We start from the raw sequence: 8,757 nt of genomic DNA, 5'->3' as shown, positions 1-8,757 counted from the left end.
TTATCGAAGCGAAATAGCGCGAGTAGTGACTCATCAATAGCATCTCGTACACGGCGTCTAAATCCTCGTCGGACAGACCTCGAACTCGGTCGATCAGATCGCTGGCGAAAAAACAAGTGATCGCGTTGTGACTCTCGTCGCACGCCGTACGACTCGTTCGCGCGCGTCTCGCTGCGTCGCGACGAAACGGCGAGCGTCGTCGCTTAGTATCGCGACGAATGGATGGCGACCATGTGAGCGACGACGAATCCAACATGTCCAGGGGTACTATTCCGTACACGCTTAACGACAACTACCGATGTCGTTAACGGCGTCGACCGACAAGTATCGGTAGAAGCTATTCTGTACCGCTGCTAACGACGAACGCGTAACGATATTTGTCGTTAGTTCGCGATAAACATCGTTAGATAGTGACAAACTTTAACGTGACCCCCGGGATGTGACGGTATCGCCGTACCGACATATTTTTGGTGATATTTTCTAGTGAAATAGAAAACACGATTCATTAATGCATTGGAGCAGTAACATAGCAATAAAATTTGGAAAGGTGAGCAAAGGTGAGTTTATCTTGTAACGAGGAGTTTTACCCCCGTTACTATCGTGTGACGGCGACCACCGATCGTCACACGATCGCGAGAAATCATCGCCAAGCGCCCGGCAACACCTATGCCACGGCAACCTGCCAGACCGCCGGAAAAAGCCGAATTCTGCGAAGCGGTCGGGGAAGATCGGTCCCCCCAGAAAGGGGTAATTCGCGAAAATCGCATGCGCGACTTTCCGGGAAATCGGGGGGAACTAATCCCCCGATTATCGGCCACCGATCGTCGAGAGGAATTTAGGGTATAAAACCCGCTCTCGACGAGAGATCGAGCAGACCGTGAGAGACAGTGAGTCCACCAGATCAGCTACCAGGAGAGTCCAGCGAGAATCGTGAAGAGAAGTCGATGAGAAGGCAAGGCATCCGCCGGTGAGTAAAGCTTCCACACCGTACCGAACCACCGGGAAATTTTATAAGACCCGGCAGCCGAGCCTCGTCGGCCGACCAGGCATCGCGACTTTACCGTACTTGTCCGTCTGTGTCGGCAGCAGTTAGCCACCGGCACAGAATATCTCTAAGTATCCGTTCGCGAATTTACCGTATTCATCTGTCTGTGTCGGCAGCAGTTAGCCACCGACACAGAATATTTCTAGGTATCTGTTCGCGGATTTATACGTGCTCGTCCGTCTGTGTCGGCAGCAGTTAGCCACCGGCACAGAATATTTCTAGGTATCTGTTCGCGGATTTATATGTGCTCGTCCGTCTGTATCGGCAGCAGTTAGCCACCAGCACAGAATATTTCTAAGTATTTGTGCGCGGAATATAAGTGCTCGTCCGCCCAACGGCAGCAGTTCGCCGCCGTCCGCGATTCATAAGTGCTCGTCTGTCTGCGTCGGTAGCAATTAGCCACCGACGTAGATTAATTTCTAAATTCCTGTGCGCGAGGATAAGTGTTCGTCCGTCTGCATCGGCAGCCGTTGGCCACCGACGTAGAATATTTCCGAAGCATCGGTTCGCGGAATTATCAGTGCTTGTCCGACTTTGTGACCGTGGTACGCTGCCCGGAATAAACCACCTCCCGCTTATCCAAAGAACAGCTGGCGTAAGTCGCCCTCAACAGGACTCGTGGCCGAGGACGTCGGACCGCCAAAAGGCCGCGGAACATCCCCTCTGATCCCTCGGATAGGGGACCACCCTTGCGGCTACGCAGGAATCACGGGCACCAAGGAACGGACATCACCGACGCCACACCGGGCCAGCGAGCGGCCCACATACACTTATATATATATATATCTATTATATAGCATCGAACGTCTTTTAAATAAACGGGGCGCCTTGCGGGCCGCACCCAACTTGTTAACACAGAAACGCTGAACACACATTTCTTCCGAGAAGCTACCTTGAACTAGCCCTTCACCCGAGTATTGCACCGGCGCGGCGGCGAGCGAGGAGTCGCGGAAGCGGCGAGCCGGGCGCGACGGTGGGCGACCGATCGCACCGAACCCCGCGGGCGTTACCGTTACAATCTATAATATTAAATACCACTGTAAATATTTGTTAAATAAATAATATAGAATATATTATATGCTCTTCATATTAATATTATATACTTTTAACACGCAATGAAAATAGGCTAACTCAGATTATTAGAACAAGGTAATCTAAGCCAACCTAACCTAACATAATTTGATTTACCTTTTATCTTACAATTAATAATATACTTTAAAGAATGTGTAGATACATATATGTTTAATTATCTCCAATTTTATTGACGTGATATAAAATTGGATATATCTAAACATCCCTGGAAAAATTTTGATTGAAAAAATTTTGCTGAAAATCTAACAAAAACTATGAAAAACTCAGTAGATTGGAACAATTTTTGAAAAATTCAGAAAACATTTCAGATATTTTCAGATTTTCATTGAAAAGGAAAGAGAAAATTATATTTTTTCATAAAAATTTCGTACTTTCTATGACATACTTTGAAAATCTTTTACTTTCTATGAAAAACTAATTTTTCAGAGAAAATCATTAATTTTCAGTAAAAAATTTTCACCAGGGATATATTTAAGTAACTATGTGAAACTCATGACTTTCTGATTAATTATTGATAATTTATAAAAATTTATTAGTAGAAATCGTAAATTTGTTATTGTGTTCCAAATAACATGTAATATATTAAGCAATATCATATTGCATTCTAGTGTAGTACAAATGGCAGAAGGATTTCTTGCGTGGGACTTATTAAATCTGGAGCATCGAGTAAGACGTTTAGAACGCCATGTGGAGAGGAGAGAATGGCGAGATGCCCATGATCCATTCGACCTCCACGATGATGAATTTATTAAATTATATAGATTAACTCCAGATATCGTCATAGAATTGGCTAATATTTTAGAACCACGATTAGAACATCAGCGTCCATATAGTCTCAGCACAGAACACCAGATACTGATTATTTTGCACTCATTTAAAATACTATAGTTGATTGCGATCCGTCCAAGGCGCCGCTCTTTGTGTCGACGAAATCAAGGATTCTCGATATCACGAGATATCCTGCGTGACTCTCGCGTGAGCACGCCGTGCGTGTTTGATATCGGACACCGCGTAGTTGTTGTCACGTTTTGTCCGTATGTGACTGCTTAATATGGCAACGTTTTCGACCAAATAGCGGTTACCATATCATCTCCGAGCGACACAAAACAAAACAATACATGTAAGATCGAAGTGACGAACGGCTTTTCGTTTCCTCGCGTCGATCAGATCTTCTCTTCGCACGAAACCGCTCGCAAGTAATAGTTCAGTTTGTTCCGCTCCGTTTTTCGGTTTTTCCAACTCAGCTGCTCGACCGCTCCGGTCGAACCTCATCGTCCGAAATACGATTGCGGCCTCAACGCATTGCGTTTCGAACGGACGTGCGACGCACGATCACATTCATCGTACATTGTTAAAGTTTATTTTGTATTTTTTTATATAATAAAATTGGGATCGCGTGTTCGAGTTGTGCTCACGCTTCAACGGGCGAGCATTGGCCTCCCAGCGCCTCGACGAACGTCGAAGCTGACCAGGACGGAAAGGAGGACCGATCCCATAAAAAACAAAAGAGACCACATTATCTTCCTGTTAAGTCGCACCCCGCGCTCATTGCTGAGCCGTCCTGGCCTCTTGTTCGCTTCGCCAAAGAGCGAACAATAGTAATTCAATGTCATATGTTATTATGAATCTGTGCATATATTATCATTAAAGTAAAATTTAAGGACTATAAGTTATAGAAAGTTTATCGCTTTTAGATTTAATCATTGCTTATTCCAAACTATTTTTTTCAGATATTAACTGCTCTCAGGTTTTATGCCGTCGGCTATTACCAAGGTGCAATCGGAGAGCAATGGGATATTGCAGTGAGTCAACCATCTGTTAGTCGCTGTATACGAAAAGTAATCAATGCGATAAATGATTTATTATTACGACGATGGGTTAAATTTCCCATGACGGATATGGAACGCCATGTCGCTCGAAAAAAATTCAGAACTGCAGCTCAGCTATTTCCAGGTGCTATCGGAGCGATTGATTGCACTTATATTAATATTAAAGGACCAAAAGAACATGAGGAGGCTTATGTTAATCATTGAGGTGATCACACGATCAATGCCTAATTAGTACGTATTATTTATATATTAAAGTTCAATATAATTATAATCTAAAATATAAAATAAGAGTTTTTTTAATTCAATATCCCAAAATCTATTTTTTGTAATCATAATTTCAGATCTGTGATCCCGAGTTAAAAATATTAAATGTAAACGCACGATATCCTGGCACACGACATGACGCATACATATGGTCGAACTCTCCCATACATCGTATCATGGAACGACGATTTAACAATGGAGAACGCAATACTTGGTTAATTGGTAAGATTGTAGGTTTTATTCATTAAACGGTGATAAATAAAGATTATCTTTTTACAGGTGATGATGGTTATAATCTTGAACCTTGGCTGATGACTCCCTTGAAGCACGAAATACCTGGTTCTCCACGATTTCGATATAATAACAATCTTTGTAGTGCAAGGTCATGCGTAGAACGCTTGTTTGGTGTGTGGAAAGCGGTATTTAAATGTTTATCAGTGCAGAGGCGATTAATGTACAAGCCAGGCATGGCTGGTAAGATAGTAAACGCATGTGCTGTGCTTCATAATATGAGAATTGCACATCGTATGCAAGAAGTAGAAGTAGACGAAATGGAGATCGAAGCTTTCCGTCACATGGGACTTAACGCAGATGTTGAAGATAACGAAAGAGAACGTATCTTTCGAGGACGAGCACATGCAATTCGCATACAAGAAAACCTAATAGCTCGCCAATATAGTAGAGTTTAAAGAATAATATTATGTTGTATATATTAATATTAATTAATTTTGTATATATTAATATAAATTATAATAATAATATTATGTTGTATTGTAACATCATAATATGTACAAAGACAAGGCACATAATAAATTTATAACTTTTATAATAACCTTTTATAATAACCTATCTACTATTTTTTGTAAATTATCTAAAACTTTAATTTACTGTTCATCGATTGCAATTCTTCTTTCTTCAATTGTAAGTCGTTCTGAGCTGCTAACAGTGCAGAATCAGCCAGTTTCATCGAGGCCTCTGCATGTAACTGTTACAAAAAGACAGAAAATATTATTGTTAAATAGACTAATAACTAATAACTTTTATAATAATCAGAATTCTATAATAAATCAATAACAAATATTTTACCCGTAAAGTAGTTGTATGATTTTCTGCGATCTCTGCAAATTTATCGCGTGCTTCTTGCAATTGCGTACCAATCCGTTGTCTGTTCCTTCCTGTAAAATAATAAATAAGGAATAACTAATTACTATTCAAGTAAGAAAATTTCACTAACAGATATGTTATTATGTAATTAATATGTATTTCCTTACTGTTATTATCGTGAGTAACATCCTCCTCATTTAAAATGTCTGCTATTGATCATGTCGTTGGTGGATTTCCTAAAATGTCTTCGTTACCATTTTCAAGCTGTTCTGATATTCCTACAAAAAGTAAAATTATATAAAATTTGGAACACTATAATTAATTTTGTATATTGTATTAAAAAATATATATATATACACGGTGAGTCAATTAAAGTGTTACAGACTTATATCTTGGAAATGAATAATTTTAGAGAAAAATGTTTCAGACAAAAGTTGTATGGTATCAAATGGGACATAAGAAGGTATCATTGATTAGACCTTGGTTAGCCATTTGAAGGTTACATGAAGGTCACCAACAATTTTTCAAATGGAACGCCCTACTTTTTTTGGCATATTCTTATAACGTATATCAAGAGTTTTCTAAAACACTACAACAAAGTATTTTTTGTTAAGTACATTCCGAGTTATGAAGCTCCAAATTTACAGTATCGTCGGCATTAGCATTACCCAAGGTGTACCGCGTGGAGGTTGCACGATCGGATTTACACCTCTTGTGTGCGTGCGTACGTGTGTGTGTGTGTGTGTGCGCGCGCGCGTGTTCGCACGCACGCATACACACACACACACACACACGTACGCACGCACACAAGAGGTGTAAATCCGATCGTGCAACCTCTACGCGGTACACCTTGGGTAATGCTAATGCCGACGATACTGTAAATTTGGAGCTTCATAACTCGGGATGTACTTAACAAAAAAATACTTTGTTGTAGTGTTTTGGAAAGCTCTTGAAATATGTTTTGTTGCGTGTGCGGTGGTGTCGCCAAGTAGTTAGGTGATCGCACAAATGTGCCGGATCCGCTCAGAGAGAGCGCGGTGGGTATGGTGAATCACAAAATGACGGAAAAGTGGTCGGTTTCCTCTGACTTTAATGGACAATTTACACAATTAACGTTACGCTGCTATACATTGGGTTAACGCAATAATACAAAAAGAGGGGGGTTTGAGTTCACGAGCAGGAGTACCGATCGCGGCGTTCGGCACCGCACAATTGGCTTTCACTTGAGCGGAAGTGTCCTCCGATATGGCCCGAATTAATAAATAACGACAGGAGAATGAGGGGTATGATAGGATAGCCAAGTCGATGAGACGGTGAGATAAGAGGAGTCAAACTGACGCCGGGTCGAGAGCTTTACGAAGAAGATGAAGAAGGTCCAATACGAAAACCGAGGTTGAGAAAGGGAGAAGAGAACGGGAAGATCCGTTTTGATGCTAAGTGGTTTCAACTGCTGCGGTGAGATTACGCGTCCGCTCGTCGATCGGATCAACTCGCTAACTCCCCATCCGCCACCGAGATATCGTTTATCATCTCGGTTTGCTGTTGTTGACCGAGTAGTTTGAATGCGCTGGTATTAGATGATTGGTCCGTATAGGGCGCTTTTTTCGCATCGGCTGTCATCGCTTGATTTGATACTGCTTTCGACGACCGCTATGACACGAGCATATCGCATGTTGTCGTCGAGCGAACAATAAGAGCACGCTTCGAGAACGTTCAGTGACCGCGCTGTTGATACACTGTCAGAGAGCTCTGTGTATTCGAATTTTTCGGTTGTTATTGCGACCGAATGAGCATCGTAAATAGCATCGTAAAATTATTCATTTCCAAGATATAAGTCTGTAACACTTTAATTGACTCACCCTGTATACAACTATGAATAATTTGTAACTTAAGTAATTTATATTATAAAATATAATTAAAAACATAAAGATACTATTTTGAATATATTACTTCTTCCTCTGGGGTACTGTCTGGACAATCAGAAGCAGCTTGCACATACTCCAAGCCGATGCAAGAAATTATGCGTCGCTCCATATCATCCAACGGCTCAGCGTTAACAGGAAAATTTCCAGTACGATTTCTCTCGTTTCTTAAATTGGATGCTTTTTTGGACGCATTATTTTTTAGATCACTCCAAACCTTAATAAACAATTTATATAATGGACTTCTAAATACAGTTGATAACATCTATTTTAACATATCATGAATATAGCTTAGTTTATACCAATAATTTATGTGCATACAAAAAAATATATTTAACCAATTACTAAACTAATTTAGCACATATATATTTAATATGTGTATCAAATGATTGGTATAAACTAATTCTATGCAAGCACACTAAATATAACATAATAATTAAATAATTAAAGTTTGCCATTGTTTCACAGTTTTCCCAGGGCTGCTACTCAATGCATTAAACATTTTATGTAATTCCTCCCATTGTTGAGCATCATGCTTTTTTCCTTCCTTTGTGAGATATTTGCTTGCAGCAAATTCTGTATGGGTTTCCATGTATTTTATTATTTCTTCATATTGCGTTTGGGTTGTTCTTAATGAGCGTACTCTTTTCATGCTAAGAAAATATATAGATTTAATTTTGTAATAATGCAAAATAAATGAATTAAGTCAGTTATTAGTACATTCCTTAATTAGGTAAATGTTTAATTTAACCCTCCCTACGCTTTGTACATTAACATATATGCTTCTTTCTATTCAGTATGACAAGTATCCTAACCTTCAACATGTCACTACTTCTCCGCTCTATTACTCTTTTTCCATTGTCAAGCGACAATTATAACTTTCGAAACCTTCTACGCACGGAAACGAATCGATTCATTAATTTTTATCAAAATCTAAGTGAGGAGGGTTTAACTAAATATTTATCTAACCTACTTATGGTTTCTACACTTATCTGCTATGACTTATAGTATATATATTGCGAACATTACTTGTACAAAAGTAACAATTACATATATAAATGTATTTTTTTTTTAATTTATTTTTTTATAGTTTTTATATTATTAATATAAATTGTATACCTTTCGGATTTCTTGTATCACTTCCTTCGATGTACTTTCTTATGTAACTGTAATGCTTTGGTTGAAAAATATATTTCTTTACCTTTTTTATCGTGGCCTGTATTTATCGATAGAATCCGTACCGATGACCGTCGTTTGCAACGATAAATGTCGGATACGAGCGATGTAAGAATAGCCTTCAACTATCGATGTCGGTAGTGAATCGACAGACCGTCGTTACATTACTGAACCGACGGTCGTTAGGAATGTATAGAATAGCGCTCCAGCAGGTTCGTCGTAATGGGCACGACTTCGATACTCGTCGATCGCGTACTCGTCGGAAATCGTCACTCGACGTCCCGCCGATCGCGATTGTTCGCAGCGAAACCTCATCGATTCGTCA

The 8,757-nt window shown here is 39.9% G+C and overlaps 1 long non-coding RNA gene across 1 annotated transcript; it reads right to left on the bottom strand.

Moving 5' to 3' along the window:
• Positions 1-5,129: 5,129 nt before the first annotated feature.
• On the bottom strand, positions 5,130-5,606 carry LOC112589853 (uncharacterized). Its single transcript, XR_003113827.1, has 3 exons — positions 5,502-5,606; positions 5,317-5,405; positions 5,130-5,215 (listed from the first exon to the last, which is right to left on the bottom strand). It is a non-coding gene; the product is annotated as an uncharacterized LOC112589853 (long non-coding RNA).
• Between the last annotated feature and the right edge of the window lie 3,151 nt (positions 5,607-8,757).

Source organism: Harpegnathos saltator, unplaced genomic scaffold, assembly GCF_003227715.2.
Source record: "Harpegnathos saltator strain DR-91 unplaced genomic scaffold, Hsal_v8.6 scaffold633, whole genome shotgun sequence".
Lineage (NCBI taxonomy): Eukaryota > Metazoa > Arthropoda > Insecta > Hymenoptera > Formicidae > Harpegnathos > Harpegnathos saltator.
The sequence above is the reverse complement of the archived record's forward strand: the minus strand, read 5'-3'. Positions and strand labels throughout refer to the sequence as shown.